Raw genomic sequence first — 19,351 nt, forward strand, 5'->3', positions numbered from 1 at the left:
AAATCAAGTTTTATTTTTGATTCGGGAAGATATCGTTGGATAAAAATTATTTTATTTCAGGGAAATGTATGTTTTTTCAGTCTGATCGTTTTTTGACCTCGAAGATCTCCAAAGTTTACCAATAAAAACAGCGGGAAATTTTGGGATTGGTCTACAGGGTCAGTCGTTTCTCAGATTTTTTGATATTAATTCGATGTACCTGAGGAATTATTTTTTTTTTCTTCTATGAATTCTTTGAAATTAATCTTCGACGGACGAAAGATGGATTTGAAAATTATCTAAATGATGAAAAAATTAAAAAAAAATTATGATCATTTATTTTCAATGTATCATTCACTTAGCCATGATCGTATTATTAATAATGTCATTAGTGACTTTTGCACGATATATTAATTTTTTCTTAAAATTCTGTGCATAATATAGATATTATAATTGCTATTCAATATCTAAAAAATTAATTATTTATTTATTTATTTTCATGGCAGTATTTTTTTTAAATTTAAAAAAGTTTTCAATAAATTAAAAATAAATCTTCATCCGCTGAGAAAATCGTATTCATGATGAAGTATTATATGCAAAAAAATAATTACATCGTTTCATTCTAGTTGTCAGCAATTAAATTGTTTCATAGAAAAAAAGTTGTCATAGATGATGTTAAAAATTATATCGTTTACATTGTAACAGTTTAAAATTTTTTATCCACGATTATTATCACAAAGCTGTCGTAGTTGCATATAAATTATATACCGAATGATAATGTGTACTTGATATGTTAATCATTTCGTTTATTCTGACAAAAAAAAGCAACTGAATAAAAATACAACGTTTTAGCGACGGATTAGTAAAAATTAAAAATTAATGCGGTTTAACAGACACATTTTTCTTTCTCATTTTTTTTTTTTTTTCGTTTTTTCAAAAGAAGCGACGGATTCTTTTTGGTATTAAAAGTGTAAATAGAAATGAACGGTACAAAAGGAATCGGATTGTCTCTAGTGTAGCAAAGAGTTGTGTCGGAGTTGAGACTTAACTTGAAGTAAAGGTAAATAAAAAGGAAGTTAAGCAGGCGCGAATATCTTGAAATGCATTGAAAGCAACTCGGGCGCATCATGTGTTATATAAGTGTGTGTGAGGGGAATAGAATAAGTTCAACAAGACATAGAAGAGGTAGTAGTAGAAAAGAAGAAGGAGAAGAAGGAGTACGGAAATAATTTTTTGATAAAAATTACTCTGTAATTTTGAGTAATCCTGGGCCGTTGCAAAAAATTGGTATTTTTTGTTTAAATATTAACCTTGCTAGAGTATATTTTACTCTATTATTGAGTAATTTTTTAAAAGTCTTATATTTAATCGATTATTGTGAATATCTCATCTTAATCTATTAACTTTTACTCCATGCGATTAATTTTTACTCCCCAATATACCATTCTTTTAAACCCATTAATTTTTTGATGAAAAACTGCTTCTAACTCGAATAAATTTTCTAATCTATGGAAGTAATTTTTACTCTAAACTGCAGAGTAATATTTCAGTAGTCTCCGTTAATCTTCGGTTAATATCGGCTTCGATTAAATGTCTTTTATTTTGCTCGCGACACTGACATGTTACGCACACAAACGTAGGCTTGGAAAAAAAGACGATCTCTGTATCTCTCTATAACTCAATATTTATTTTAAAATTAAAAAAAAATTGTATCTTTTCTTTTTCAACACAATACAAGTAATTTTTTTTTCTTTTTTAAAATATTTATATTAATTCATATTCTAAGGCAATTAGATGGTTTTTTTATTTTTTATAGAAATTTCAGCCTAGTTATTGTAATTTTTATTTTAATTAAATATAAATTTTATAAATTGAATCATCAACTTTTTATCATAACTGACGAGTAAAAATTGAACTAGAAAGAATTTATTTAGACAGCCGCTAGGTGTAATTTTTACTCGTAAGTATAAGTAAAAATTAATCTGATTGATTTTTACTCACTGAAAGAGTAAAATTTCGTAATTCAAAAGTAAAAAGTCGTAATGGCCCGAGATTACTCGATTTAGAGTAATTTTTAGAATATATAACATGGCAATATTCATACGAAAATTCTCTCCGTGAGGAAGAGTAAAAACAAGTTGCCGTTATTTATGTCATTTCAGAGGTTTTCTCTGGGTCAATCCATTTATAATGACGATGCACGCATATGTCTCTTTATACCTATTTAAAATCACGCGCTGTTTAACTTCCTCATCTTGAATTAACTTTATTATTATTATTATTATTATTATTATTATTATTCGCTTTATTTATCATTTATCCTTGTATTCAAACATGCGGGATAGATGAGCCAGATGTTATATGTAAGCATACATGAGTATACACATTTTCATACTCGCTTTTAAATATATATATATATATATATATATATTGTATATGAAGTATCGCATACTCTATACACAATATAACACACACGGAGCTTAGGCTCAAGAGCTCGCGTTAATTGATACGCGTTCCATCTGTATAGAAGGCGCGCGTGGGACGGACGAAGGAAGAGGTTCGTGTCAGTAAATTAGCGCCGGGATTGCACGACGCCGCAGATTGCCCCCGAGAGTTGATTTCAGGTGTCTGATATTTCCCTGTCACTTTGCTTCCAACACTCTAGAGTCGTTAATTATTTTTTTTTTTTATCTTTTAATTTTTTTTTCTCAATATCGTTACGATTGTCAAATAATTTATCGCTTTTAAATTTAAACAAAATAATTTATTTACGTCTTAAATAATTTAATTATTTTTTATAATTAAAACTTTTTAATTTTATTTTGTTTAAATGACTTATTATCCGGTATATGTTCATTTAAAAATAAACTTTGCTAAGACAACGTGATTTATTAACTGTATACTTATATTTATTGATATGAGTACGTGGACAAAAAAGGAAAAAATGATTGAGTATATTTGCAGTGATTTAATATTTAATTTACGATTAACTTAATTAGTTAACTATATATGTATGCATATATATCGCATAAATAAATAAATAAACGTAATATCGTAAAATAAATAAACTGTCGATTTTATTGTTTTTGGTTAAATTAATAATTTATAAAATTAATTACGTGGTATGTCACCGGATTATTTTTAGCGATCATCGGATTTCATTTTTCAGATTAGTGTATAACAGTAGCAATCAATTAATATTTGAGTTAATGTATAATACATAATTTTATCACATAAAGAGGATTAAAATGTTAACGATTTTATAGCGAGTTTGCGATTATGTAAATAAAAATTCATCCAGTCTCTTTATTATGGCCATAAATTTACTAACGAATCGTTGAAGATGTGTATTTAGTTTAGTACAGAGTACGAAGTTGCTTTTTTTTATGTGTAATTTATGCTTTTCCAAGTGCCCACGCTCTTAATCACTCGGTCATATTTTTCATGTGCATTATTATACATAAACTATAAAATAAAATAAAATATATAGGTTTTCGATACATTTTTTTTATGCACATAAAAGTCAATTAACATTATCAATAATCGTTTAATTAATAATTAATTGAAAAAAATCAGGACTGACTTTGGAGTTTTTCCGGATTTTATTTAAATCCATCACTCAGAGTTTCGGAGTTTTTTTAAAAAAATCACACCGCATACGGAGTAAATAAGGAGTTTATCTTTTTACCAGAATGATGTGGATTTAATTCTAATCCGCATTTACTTCAATTCGGAGTTTTAATATTAAAATAAACTCCCCTTCGGAGTAAATTTCATTTCGAGGGGATTAAAAAAATAAATAGTCATCTATTACGCTTTCACTCTGGATTTAATCCACGTTCACTCGGCGAATTTTTCACAGTGTAAAAAATATTCAAATAAATATTGAAACTAAAAAAAAAAAAAATAATTATTATAATTGGTTCAGTTAATAATTAAAAATGATATTACAAGCAAAATTTATTCATTCAAGTTTAAAAGACATGATGTACAATAAATAAATTAAAATATTTTAGTATTACTCTCAGTCGGAGTAAAATTCATTTTGAATGGGAGTCTATTTTAACCTTAAAAGTCCGAAACGGAGTGAATCCGGATTTAAATAAAATCCAGATTACTCCGAAATCACGGCGCTGAAAAAACAAACTCCTCTTTACTCTGTATGTGGAGTGATTTTTTATAAAACTCCGAGTAACAGAGTGAATTTGAATTTAAATAAAATCCGCACTATTCCGAATTTACTTCTGATTTTTTACAGTGCGCGCTATAATTAATGACATAAATAGAAAAAAAACTGAAGGCATAATGCCAAAGACAGAAAAGCAGAAAAAGTGAGAGAGTGAGAGAGAGAGAGAGAGAGAAATTACACGTATAATTATTACTTTGTCTGGCGTGAGTTAATTGAATTAATTGATATCCTTGCGTCTCGGTATACGAGCGTAAGTGCGTGGGACGAAATAAGTGAGACTTCTTAACCAATATTATATATGTGCGCCAACAATATGTCATGACAACAACAACTTGTAAATTATCCAACGGATGAAACACTGCAATTGCAGTTTTATTTTGAATTTAAGCTTTGAAATACTGTACTAACTATAAAGATTTTACACATACATACAAACGCGCTTATTCATTTGCATGTACGTAGTAAACGTACATGTTAGTTTCTGTATTGCTATTACTCCTACTCGTATTATCGCATTTACGCGTGTGTATAAAGATAAACGCTTGCGTTGGCTGCGTTATAACTTGAGATAGGCACGTACGAAATCTCTCAAAGTGATAAGAAAACGTTGAATTGCAATCAATATACTCTGAACCAGACAAAACAGTCTGCAGATTTTTTTTTCTTTTTTTTATTTTCAAATTTAAACTTCAAACGTTTAAATAAGAGAATTAAAATTTTTCTTTCTAGTTAAATATCTAAGCACATTTTTTCGCAACTCTTTTTTTATGTAAACAAGAATGATGTTATTATAAATAATGGTAGGGGAGCCTGGGGCACGAAGGCTCCCCTCAAAAATTAGGTAAAAAATTTTTTTTTTTATTTTCCGACAAGTAATGACCTTTCCAATGTTTTTATTATATTTGAGGTCAATATGTGATATGTGGGGCAAAATGGACCACTTGAAAAAAAAATTGCGACGAAAAAATTATTTTTTTTTATTTTCTGTCAAGTTAATTTTTTCGTTACAATTTTATTTCGTGGTCCATTTTACCCCACATATCACATGTTGGCCCAAAATATGATGAAAACGTTATAAGGTCATAACTGGACGGAAAATAAAAAAAAAAATTTTTTTTCGTTACAATTTTTTTTTTTAGTGGTCCATTTTACTCCACATATCACATATTGGCCTAAAATATGATACAAACATTATAGAGATCATAACTTGACAGTAAATAAAAAAAATTTTTTTTCTATAATTTTTTGTGAAGGGGGCCTTCGTGTCCCAGAAAAACAAATTTTTTTTTCGATTTTTTGCAAAATTTCGACTGATTCTTCCGAAATAGACGGGAAATAAACGAATTTGGTGGTCGAAAGCCACAAAAAGATAAAACTGGCTTAAGGGGGCCTTCGTGCCTTAGGCTCCCCTATAGTTACAATTAACATTTTTCGAGTTCATTGAATTTGATAGAGCTTTTAAATTATATACTTCAATATCTTTTACTATAGCTGTAAAAATTTTAAAGAAAAGATCAATCATATTCATAATTTGTAAAATTTATCGGTCAATAAATTTTCTTGTCACTTTAATTTTTTCAATAACAATTTCGAATCATTTATTACTTTTATAATTATTTGTAAGCGATCCGACATATACACAGAAAAGAAGGATTTCTTGGCACAAAAATGTTTGCTCGCCCCTAGAAATTTTTTGCTTGATGAATTGAAAATAAAAATTTTTTTGGAGCGCGAAAATATTTTAATCGGAAAACAAATTTCTTTTTCCGGGAAGTTTTTACTTGTCCCAAAAAAATTATTGTTTCCATTTCATATTACAAAAGTTTCTTGCGCGAAGAAATCCTTTTCTTTTCTATGTATAGAAGTTATTTTTCTAAAAATTTTTTTTTAAACGCTTTTATACTCAAATAGTATTTTTGCAGATATTCATAATTTGAATTTACATATAGATCTAAAGACGTTAAATTAGATTAGGAATTTAAAAAGAAAATCTTTTTTTTTAATTTTCCCATTTTATCTAAAAATGAAAATGAAAGTTTTTATTTTCTTTAAACATGAGAAAAATTAAAAAAAAAAATCAAAATAACAAAAGTGTATTTTCCCGTAGCATTTCCACTTGGCTCGCACCTTCTCTATTTATATTTTAATTTATTGGTTTCATATACGGTAACAGTGGAGAAAAGCTTGTGGGTGTAGAAAATATTTTAGTTGACGATAAAAAACATCAGGTTGCAATAAATCATCGTATCGGATTTAAAAAAAAATTAAATAAAAAACGCTCCAAAGCGAGGAAAGAAAATTGAACAAATTAAAGAGAAAAAAACGAATAAAAATACACATATGAATGTTTCTTGGTGTGAAAAAGCGCAAAGTATCGATGACTAGTTTTTGCGTCTGACTATTTCGTTTTATTCTCAACTTTTTATATAAACTTTTTTATTTCGGTTTTATCCGGAAAAGCGCGGGAAACGATGTGCGAACATCGCTCAGGGTGTTTACGATTATCACGCGAGATGCGCAATCGATGCGGAAGATTCAGCATACATATATGAGCCCGATGTTGTGTACAGTAGAGGATTATGCGTGGATGATGTAAGGCATGGGATTAGTGAGATTCTTCTCTTGGTATTTGTGTCGTCGATGTTTAATTTAAATAAATATAAATAAAATCCAATAAATAATGAGTTAAGATTTTTATCCATGATGACATTCGTTTTAAATATTTTATTTATCATACGAGTCTCTTAAAGCCAATTATATTTAATTAACTAATTTATTAAATAAAATTAATTATTTTTGTCAAATGATATTAATTTATTATATTATTTTATCAGTAGTTAAATTTTTTTATTTTATTCATATAAATAGATGCAGGTAAAAGAGATAAAAAAAAATGAAATAAAATTGGCGGTTAAATATTTCCATCAATAATGTATTTAATCAAGATTTGTTAGACTGATAGTAAATGGTATTCAGGTGTGAGTGTATGTATTGTGAAGCATGTGGTTGTTGAGTGATCGAGGATATCGTCCGGGGAATACAAACGAGCGTGAAATTGGAAAATAGGGTGTATGAGTGAATAAAAGAGAGACAGTTAACGATAGGAAAAAAGATAGGGAAACTGATGCACTTTTTTTTTATCACCGATTTACTCTAGTATATATTTTGTTCGTTGTGATTCGATTTATCGCGCGCAACTATTTTTAAAACCACTCAATGATGCACAGGCTTCCAAATGGTTTGCGAGTTAATGAAAAAGTTTCGTTCAAGCTAATTAAATGAGTTAATTCAATTTTTTTAACTGACCGCTACAAAATAAAAAAAAACATATCTCTCTTCTTGTGTATCGATTAATACATTGTAAAAAATTTTCGGGTGGACGCGGATTACATCCGGAGTTAATGTTTATTTATTTAATCCCCTCGGCGTGAAATTTACTCCGTATGCGGAGTGATTTTTAAAAAAAAATTCAAGTGATTTCGAATTTAAATAAATTCTGTAATCACTCCCAATATTTTACAGCGTAAAATTAATTTTAAATTTAAATCTTTGTCTTGTCCATCTCTGGTAAATTTTGTTGCAATTGCATTTTATATAATATATATATATATATAAGCAATTGTTTAATAATAAAATTGTTGAGATTAAAAATATTTTAATTTTATTTCGAGAGATAGAAATATCAGTTAAATAAAAAAATAATGGATAATAAAGGAGTTAAATATAAGTTAAAGTTATCTCTAAAAAATTAATAATAAAAAATAAAATTTTGATGGGATATAAATTGTTAATGTAATATTTAACATGGTAAAGAGAAGTAAATGGTCCTCAAGATTGAGTATTCTCCAACAGTTATTACACTTTTATGGTTGTAACTAGAGTTATATCTGTCTCCATTTTCTGAACTTGTAATTTATTCACGAGTTTTAGTTAGTAGGTACATTTATACATTTGTTACTTTTACTTGAGCTCTTTAATCTTTTCTTTTAAACTTTTTTTTTCTATCTTTTACTAATATAATAGAAGCTCTCATTTAATAAAAAAAACTTTGTCATAACAATAATATTAGTAACGATAGAATCATAAATAAAATAAAAAAAAAAAAAAAGATATTCAAAAGTTAGAAATACAAAGCATTGAGGAAATGCGTAAACGCAAAATAATCGCGATAAGTGTATGCACGACGATAAAGAAAAATAAGTAACTATTTATATATATATATATATATATATATATATATATATATATATATATATATATATATATATATATATATATAAAGCTCAACAAAGACGGAAATAAACGATCTTCAATAAACGTCAAAGGTTTATATGTATAACGGACAGGAGCGTAACTACACTACTACGATCAGAGTTGATCTAAGTCTTTTGTTATATATGTCACTCTTATATATATATATATATATACATATAAGTTTGTTGTTCACTTTCTCGATCATTGTCAACACCTTTAAAGTATTATCTTGAGTCTTTCATATTTCTTAAACGGTAAATCCGAGAAACGTGACGATGCACGATATTACGATGATGCACTTCGAGCTTCACTGATACTAAAAAATGAAAGCTAGTGTGAGTATAAAAGGTTACAGATGATTTCAATTGTTAGTTTCACGCGAATATTTTTTTTGACAGACTTGATCGTCATCTGATCGAGATATCAATACAAACTAACAATACAATCTTGATATATACATGTACATATACAATATACATATCATTTAATAGCAATGCAAGTTTTCTTCATCATCGAATCGCCCACTCAAACTCTCGTGTTTATTTCCTCTATTCTTATCTCTCTTTCTTCATCTCTTTCTCTCTATACTAGTTCAGTTTAAGACGCAGATATTTTTGGTGGTTCGGCTGTGCTAATAAATACGCACATACATTATATTTTTTTAAAATACAACCGCATGGAAAAAAATGAATAATATAAATTGAAAAACGTAAATAATTATAGGATAAATATTAAAATTTATTGTCTATGCAGGAATAAGTAATATTTTAACGTTCAAAACCGTAACTTAAAGTTGAAAAATTAATTACATGTATTATAAAATTTATTGCTTGAAACATTATAATTCCTTATATTGATATCCAGGTTCCGGGTTACATTTTCAAACACTATTTTTTAATTATACTGAAATTAGCCGACGACTAATAATGTTTTGATTTCTTTAAAAATGATAAATTAAGAAAAAAAAAATAATTAAAAAAATTGCACCTATAGTTTTTATAATTATCTACATGTGCATATTTTTAGTTTTTTTTTTTTGTTTAAATTAAATTGTTGAAAAAAAATCCGAAAATTTATAATCGTGTGCTGACTTTAGCATCATTAGTTATTAAAGTTTTTTTTTCTATGCAATGAAAAAATTACGTTTTTTTTTAATGTTAACCGATATAGACGTGGTTTATTTATGATAAGGACATAATGTATTAATAGTTTGTGTGAAACACAAGGAATCATTTTGTTAAAAAATAAATAAAAAAAGTTTTTTGACAGATAATTTTGTTAGCAGTTTATCTTGTCTCATTCGTGTCCAGCTATCGTTTATTCTGTCATTTTCACTCATACAGTGTCGCGTGCCTGCGGTCAGTCGATATTACATGTGATATGGTTACATACATACATATACATATCGATATAAATATAGTTTTAATAAAAGTAAAGAGAATAAAAGAGAAGAGATGATGTGTGTATATGTGATATACATAACTCTTGTATTTTAAGTACCGCAGGCAGGTTAGGAAGCGTTTCTGGTTTAACGACTTGTTATTATATATCTGATCGTCAAAATATCACACCTCGTATTTTCATTTACACCCACTACCGTTTATCTACCTTACTTTTATTTCTGACATTTACCTATACAAAAAATTACATATTCTTTTGGAATGATCCTGAAGTTAATAAGGAATTAAAAATTAAAAAATTGAAAAATGCACATGTAGAAAATTTAAAAAACTACACTGATAGAAGGATTTTTTAATATTTAATAAGCCTTATTAACTGTTAATAAATGATTTTTTAATATGAGATGATTTAATAAATATTTATTAACTGTTAATAAATAATTTATTAAGACAGTTGAATAAAAATTGAGCATAGAAGCTTTACTTTGACACTTTTTGTAACCTCAGAACTTAAAGAAATAATAGCATTTAATTAGATGAGATAGATTTATAGTTTTCTTCCAGAAAAAATAAAGAAAATGAAATGAATCATAAAAAAATAGTTGTAATAAATTACAGTTTTTTTTTTGCGGTGAAGATTATCGGGGCAATATAAATCGAAAGAATTTAAAATGTAAATAAATAATATTTATAATTAATATTCGTTTCATTAAAATTTTTTTATTTTTTTTCAACAACAAATATGCAAAAATTATAACATGTATGATGGTAAATTAATATTTATATAAATATATCTTAAATTAAGTCACGACGAGAAACAACATGAACTCTGCTTGGTGTAACATGAATTTCATTTCATCTCTACTATTTTCTATGATTCTTTCGAAGTATCTAAATCAGTTATATCATGCTCTACAGAAAAATAAGAAAAACTATTTAACTAAAATGATAATTATTTTTATATTAATAAGTTTAAAGGTTTCCGATATGTATGAAGACTTTAATTTTATTCATTTGATTGTACTGACTCATAGACCCCATGAATTCACCAACACATCCATTTCAATCAATTTTTAAAAAACTTAATGGGCCACTTTAAACTTTTTTTATTTAAAATTCGACACAAAAATATGTGTTTATATTCAGTATTCAGTATCATATCTTTATTAAGAAGGGTTATAGCGTTATTTGTTTATGAATGATCTTCACGGCGGACTGTAAAAAAAGACACTCACTCCAACAATAATTTATTAACTGTTAAATAAATATTTGTTAACTATTAATGCATTTTTATTAACTGTTAATAAATGTACTTTTATTCCAAAAAAATATTTATTAAATGTTAACAAATATTTATTTGTATTTAATAAATGAAATTATTGCAACCAAACAAATGAATTTATTAATATTTAATAAATTCTTCTATCAGTGTATATGTGCAATTTTTTAAAATATATTTTTTTTTTTTTTTATAATTCATCGTTTTTCAAATAATTCAAAATTATTAGACGTCGGCTAATTTATAAATTTTTTTGTTTCATTTGTACTATTTTTATTTGCTATTTTTTGACAGCTCAAGACACCGATGCGTCATGCTTTAAGTCACGCACATATCGCCAAACACAGGGGACCGGTCATTGACATGAAAGGAATAAAAAAAATAGTAAATACAAAAAAGTAATTTGGTAAAAAATTCAACGTTTCTTTATATAAATGAGACAATACAAAGAACGGCAAGTTGAACTTTATAAAAGTGTAAACACGTGAATTATTTATAAATAAATAAATAATTATTATTTTCACACGGTAGTATAACGGAAGCGAGGATTTTAAGTCGCGTAATATCAACTGCACTTGTCACGTGTCAACGGATGCTCGTGTGCTCTCACGGGAGGAGTCTGTACACACTCCACACATGCTTACGGGTTTTCCCGCGTCAAATATCCGTGGTCAGTATCACGAAAAAAAAAAAAAAAAAAAAGGATAAAATGTTTAAAAATACTAGACTACAAAAGCTGACAAGTTGAACTAAAAAAAAAAATTTTATGATTTTCGATGCAGAACTTCCGCTTTTTTTCGCGATCCGCTGGGAAAATTGAAAAAACACAGACTTGAGTGACGGGATTTTGGCTCGGTTGCAAAAGCAGACGAACTGTATTGCGAATGGAAAATAAAAAAAATAAACTAAAATAACAACAAAAAATGGATAAATAAAAGAGATGACATACACGATACTCGTATGTCATACACACGTATGTATTTGTCACAAGTTATCTTTTCTGAGCGTTTATAGTGAAAAATTAACGCCGTCGGCGCGTATAAATTTTTTTTTTCCACCCGCTGTACGTCACTTGGAACTATTAAAAATACTCTTGCCAAATACTCAAGATTATTCTCAACTGACGTGCAGCTCACTATTTTTTCACACCTTGCACTCGAACGAATTTCTCAACCGAAATTAAAAATAAAAATTTTCTAAATTTCCTCCGAAATGAAAAAAAAAAATTATTTTTTTTCTGACAGATGGATGGGTAAAATAGTAAATAATTAACGGTAAAAATAAATTATAAACGCGAATCCCACTGCCGAACAAAAGTTATCTCAGTAGTGATGCGTCTTCACGTGTCTGTATGCGCGACGCGCGTTAACGCGACGGTTTAATTGTCAAGAATTATCGACGATTTGGCACGATTGTAAAAAATACTTAAAAAAATAAAAGCCTTTTTCACCATGCACACACACAAAAAATATTATTATCAATAATATTTAATCTTATCACTCATACATTTTTTACTCCATAATATAAATAGTAATCTTAATAATAATAATAATAATAAGCAAATATTAAAATACGATTTTTTAATTATTTTTTACTTGTCATAATAATAATCTCTCACTCTCTCGCTCTCCTCTCGATACAAACTTTGATGTAACATTCACGTACGAATAATAATGATCTGGAGTAGTAAAGCCAACTGTCAGTTGACGTTTAAAAAATACAATAAACTTATTATTTTATCACTTATCATTCGTCTTCTTTTCTAACTTTACTTTAATTATCATTTTTTTTCTTATCGGTACTCGCGGGTATTTTTAATTTAAATAAAATTAATTATAAATTTATAAATATCATTATTTATTTAATTTAAATTTTTGTGACATTCCACTAGTGATTGAAAAATTATGAATTTCAATTAAAATATTGAATTTAATTAAATAAATTTAATTTTCACGATACGACGCACTGGCAAGCGCGCGGTTAAAAAATATGCACGCACTGGCCACGTTTAAAATTAGACACTGTATATCAATATTTACCTTGCTACATGTAAAATGAATAGAGAGCCTGCCTGAATCGAACGAAGGAAGGCTCAACCGGCCCACTGTGACGTCGCCGGCCTACTGTCAGCTCAGCGCTCGCTCGGCCCCGCAGTCAACTTACTCACCGTCATCGCGAAATTTTGCAAAATTTAATTCGCGGTTTTTGAAACAAACATCACATAAAATAATTATGATAATTCATAAAATTATTTATCACAACTATTTCATTCATATTTCTATTTATTTTTAACAATTTATTTAAAATTGTTACTGTCGATAATGCAGATCTTTTGACTCGCGTAGTTCTCAGGTGTGAAACATTCACGCACACATGCTCACTCCGCGGATCTCGCGGATTCGCAAAGACACAAGAGACTCGTTGGACCAAAAAAAAAAAAAAAAATAATGAGTGTCAGTGACAATCTGTCACACGCATCCGAATTTTCTTTTACTATTTTTTCAAAATGTGACACTTTTTTTTTTCCTTTACATTTTAAATATAAAATTTCCCTTCACTTCTTGCAGAGTAAATAAGGGGAAATTAATTAAGATATAAAATTACTAAAATAAATTTTAAAACTCCATAAAATATAAAAATTATAAATTATAAATAAATAAAGATGCGCGCGCATTCGTACCGCGAATTACAAACCAGCGTCTGCGCGCTAAAAAAAAGTTAATAAAACTAAAACTTAATAATCGCTCACTTAAAATAATTAGCAAAAGGTATTAATTTGTTTTCAAGTAACTAAAAAAAAAATATACACTTTTAAAAATAAAATAATACATAATACCAGGTGGCGCAGAAGGCCACCCACACTCGTTGCACGCAGGCGCGTGCATTCAAGGTATCTTTCTGTCTATGTGCGTGTCGTCGTCTCAATACGCTATATATATGTATTCATATATATAATAATATAACTATATAGATTCTTAGGTAACGCGAATTGCGCTCTGGTCGTCTACGCCGCTCAACACTACTCTATTTTTCATATCGCTATAGTAAGCTTACATACATGAATAGAATCCATACACACATGTTTTGAGAATGCAAGAGCACCGTCGACACGACTAGAGTGCCTAGATCGACGCACGCGTATACACACACTCTTATTCATTTATATACAGACATACACCCACACACTGTAATTATATAAATATACATATATATAAATTGGCATACTAGTGGTTGTATTCTCACGATATTAACACGTACGTGTTCGATCCGCATCTCGTACGCATGGAAGTGCGTCATCATGCACACGAGGAAATTGAATGGGAAACTGTCATATATATTGTTTCGATATATGTATAGATATTCATATACATTTGTAGACTTTAGTGATATGATAATAAATTACATCATTTTTGACTGTGGGATTTTCGGTTGATAAATTGTAACTTGCAACATACGGTTTAGATATATAAATATATATATATATATATATATATATATATATATATATATATATATATATATATATATATATATATATATATATATATATATATATATATGTCTGCATGTATACAGTTATTACTATACCGAGTAGTGGTCAGTAAATCGATATATACATATAAGAGCATTGTATTATAGTCTATGGTTGTGTGTATTGGATATCCTTGACGAGGGTATATTATTACTGTGTTATAGACAGTACATTTACTTGATATTTTCTTATTTTTTCTATATTAGATAACGCATTGGATCATGCGAAACGCATAGCAGCAGTTTGATGCTGAAGGACTTGATAGAGTGAGAGAGATGGGTTTTAAAGAGAGGAGGAATGAGTGGGTGCTGGTAATTGAGGAGTTTGAGGGGAAAGAGATCTCGAGAATTGCGTTGCGAATCATATCACTGTAATTCGATTTTTATTTTCACGTGTTGCCGGACTGTGCGTGCGGCATGGTCTTTTAAATTACGTTTACGTGTATGGATGTTTATTGTATTATTGTTATTAAATGTAAAAGCTGTGTGTACTTTTGATGCCGCGTTTTAGTTTTAGTAGGCATATTGCGTGGACGGAACTGTTGTTACATTAATATACTGCATGTGCAGTCGTTCTGAACACTATTATATAGATTTTACTGTTGAGTATATTAAATTTAAATTTGCGTACATGAGTACGTTTTTTTTTTTTTTTTTTTTTTTTAATGCACGGATTGGTTGTTTGTGTGCAAGAGTGTGTCTGTTCAATTTAGATGTGTATGACGTGTTTCATAATTTGCTACTTTACTTCACGTGTACGGCTTCTATTCGCACGGGTCCGGGTGCGTCCGCGTGCATTTTACATCACGCTCATCGTAGACATATAGATAGATACATATATAGATATGTATATACTTATATATGTATATTGTGATATGTAATATTGTTGGCGCGAGCTATTCTCCTCGTATCGTATTATTTAGCGGTGACGCACTTGCGTTACGCGACTAGATTGTCATTGTTATTGGCTTCACTCATAAGTTTCAGTCAATAAAAAAAAAAAAATTACTCGATTTAACTTTTTTATCAAACTAACTCTTGTTTTATAAAAATATGTATTTATTTTTATATTTACTAGACTTACTATTTTCTATTATTATCAAAGATAATGTGTCTATATTTAAATAATGATAAGTTGTGTTATCGCAGGGTTATATAAAATAAAAGTAAACAAATTTTGTATTGTTTGATTTGCAAATTAAAAAATTAGATTTGGTGAAAATTGTCCTGTAATCCTGCGATATCGTAATTTATTTATTTATTTTTCATAAAAAAAAACATATAGGAATTTGTTATCAATAAAGTCAATATTAGAAATTGATTTTCCAGTGATTAAATTAAAAAAAAAAAAAGTTACAGTGCACTTACTTGAGAAAATTATAAAAATCGAATTTATTGTCTACTCTGCAAGCTTCAGACATTTTTGACATCAACTCAACGTTACTATCGTTTCGTAAAAATAAAATAATAACAGTAATTAAAAGTATAAAGAAAAATAAATGTTTTTGTTTTCAATAAAATTTAATTTTAATAAATTACAAAATAATATTTATAATCGTTTTATGTAATGAGGGACATAAAATATAAGTGATGAGGTTAATCGCTAGACCTTTTGATGACCTTGTGAAATTCCACTTGTACATCACCGTTCGCCGTTATCGTAAAAAATAAAAAAAAATGTCTATTTAAATTAATTTTTTTATAATTTTTTTATTACATTCTTTTATTGGAAAATAGTTTAATATAATTTTTTAATTCAATTCTTCATAGGGGGGGGGGTACTTAAAGAAATACTAAGTTTGGAAGACTCCAATACGTTAAATCTTTTTTCTAATTTTATAACTTCCCGCTATAAAAATTTAAAATTTTCAAAAAAAAGGAAGTTATTGATTGCGGTCCGATTTTCGAAAATCAAGTTTTCATCAGATCTCGACGTTTTGAGGTTCGAGGAAGCTATTCTGATTATTTCTAGATGGATATGTGTGTGTGTTTAATACACACACCCACACAATAGAAAAAAATTTCAGTTGCCGTTAAAAAAAAATGTCATTTTTTGCGGGCAAAATGGGTACCTCCTAAAAAAGGTAAAAAAAAATTTCTGGATGTTAGATAAATTTGATTAAATTAAATTATTTTATAAGTAATTTACTTAAAGAAAAATCACATTTTACATAGGAGTAGGGGGAGACAAAACAGGGTATCCCTCACATTTTTTGTCAAATTTTTTGGAAAACCAATTGTCAGTTGAAAAATATTAAGTTTTATGATAAAAACTATTGAAAATTTGTTTTTCTTTTTTTGTATCCAATAATCATGTGAAATATAATTTTTTTTCATGTGAATTACTTGAAAAAAAGTTTAGCTTAATAGAATTCATTTAAAATCCAGAACTTTTTTTTTATCTTTTTTTAGGAGGTACCCCAATTTGTCCGCAAAAATAATTTTTTTTTTTTTAACGATAACTGAAATTTTTTTCTGTTTACTTCGAATATCATAAAAAAAAATTTAGTGTGCTTGAGTCCTCGAAAACTTGGTATTTCTTCAAGTATCCCGTTTTGCCTCTCCCTCCCCTAATTATTGGATGCAAAGAAAAAAAAAATTCTTAATAGTTTTTATCATAAAACAAAAGTCATTAATATTTTTTCACTGATTCGATTTTTAAAAAAGTTTAACAAAAAAAAAAATTCAAAATAATGTTTTAAAAAAATGAAATTCTTCGTTTTATGAAATTTTGAACTTTTTCCTCGTCCCCTAGAGTGATTATTTTTCTAATTTATCAAATTTTCTAATCTATAATTTTCTCACGGATTATATGATATAAAAAATATATGTTATCATTTGAAAATTATAAAATATTCAAAAAGCGCGTTGATTATATTTGATAAACAGTCTCATTATCACATGAAAATAAATCAACATGATACAACATTTCTACGAATAAATAACTATGAATAATATATATACAAATATATTTATATATTTATTCTCATATATATGTATATAAAATAAAATTACGTATGGTATATACTTTTATATGTTACAAACAGTTTATATTGTAAATTTTTTCGCAATTCAACGTGGCGACGACAGCGGTAACCTTCGGCTTGCAACAAAGTGATTCCTCTTCGTTCCTTCGGTTAATTAGGATGCGGCTTGGAAGCTTAACACCGCCGCCTTATACGTACCGCGTGAATACGCGTGACTTCGTTTATGGTGTGCTAAAGCCGCATTCGGAATTGAGTATAGAGAATTTCTATTTGTTGAATTTACCTTTTTTTCTTATTCATTTTTATACTTATTTTTATTATCTTACAGTTTGTTTATTTTATTTTTTTCTCTCTGCTCTTGTATATAACGGGCTGCTAACGGTTTATCGCGTATCGATTGGATAAATTGAATCACAGATGCACGTGAATTTGAGAAATGTGAATACATACATTCTCATTATTATTTCTATCATTATTATACATATGTTTAAATTGCTCTCTATACACAATATTGTATTTATTTTATTCCATATTATACTATATATCCTCACGCATGTACTTCAAATAAATTACATCAATTAGTAGTCATTATTGATTTATAATTGACAATAATAATAAACATCACTCATATTATCTATTAATTAAAATAATTTGTTAAAACTATTTAAAAATTTTACATTACATTAATTAGAGTTAGAATTTTATGTTAGATAATTTTTTACTTTAATATTAATCTAACAAATTTTGATGAAATTCTAATGAGTTTTGGGTCGAAATATGAAGTAATGAAGCGAAATAAATTGCGTTAGTTGCGTTGATGAGTTTCCGAGATAAACTATTAATCCAAGTCTATCGGAAAATAATCGTAATTATTTTACAGAGTATCTAAATAATTTTTAATTTTATTTCTACTGAAAAAAACAGAAATTAAATTTCAATTATTTTAATATTTTTACTAATGATTATTGTTTTATAATCAAGTAATTTTAATTTTTCGGGATTACTTTTTTTTTTTTTTATAAAAAATAAATAAGTGAACATTTGATAAAAATTTTTATAGAGAGAAAGTGCATGTAGTTTTTTTTTATGACCGAACATAAAAGAGAATAAGTCAAAATGAAGATAAAAATAGAAATATAAGGTGGATATTGGAGTAAGAAAGACACGAAAGTGTGCAGCGAATTCGTGAGCTCGGGGACGGAGGGCTACCGCGGATCAATCGTAGCCTTCCGTGTTCCCTTGGCCCCTTGATTCCCTTTTGAACCCTCAGCAGCTAGGCCAGGGTGCACTCCTCCTCAGTACTTCTCCATACTACTCTCTAAACTCTATACTCTGTACTCCATACTACATTTTCCCTTTGCCTTTACTTGGATCACTTCCCCGTGCTCAGCACACGGCTGAGCCTTCACTTCGACCCTTTCCCCCCGCGTTGCCCGCTGCCCCTTTGCTGTTCTTCGTTGCACCGGCGTGTACGCGTCGTCACGCAGGCCCAGAGCCGACGTCCAGACTACTCAGACAGGGTCGGCTCGTCGTGATAGAAGAAGAGAGAACAGTTTTCTCCTTCCCAACCCTCTGGCACCTCCACCCTCGCCACCACCACCGTCACCACCGCACCAGCCAACCTGCCTTTCTCGTCGTCTACTTCTTCCCCTCATCTATTCTATATATACCATATATATTTCTTTTTATACTTTTTCTCGTTTTATCTCTGCCTTCGCATTTCGCTGATATC

General features: G+C 28.4%; 1 protein-coding gene across 2 annotated transcripts in view; it reads right to left on the reverse strand.

Moving 5' to 3' along the window:
- LOC103572947 (zinc finger protein 629) overlaps window positions 1-13,220 on the reverse strand; it is a 42,201-nt gene extending 28,981 nt beyond the window's left edge. For both annotated transcript variants that reach the window (XM_014442738.2, XM_014442737.2), the window contains exon 1: window positions 13,141-13,220. The gene's annotated coding sequence lies outside the window, so the exon portion shown is untranslated. The remainder of the gene's footprint in view (window positions 1-13,140) is intronic.
- Window positions 13,221-19,351: the final 6,131 nt, after the last annotated feature.

The sequence above is a fragment of the Microplitis demolitor genome, chromosome 3 (assembly GCF_026212275.2).
Source record: "Microplitis demolitor isolate Queensland-Clemson2020A chromosome 3, iyMicDemo2.1a, whole genome shotgun sequence".
Classification (NCBI taxonomy): Eukaryota; Metazoa; Arthropoda; class Insecta; order Hymenoptera; family Braconidae; genus Microplitis; species Microplitis demolitor.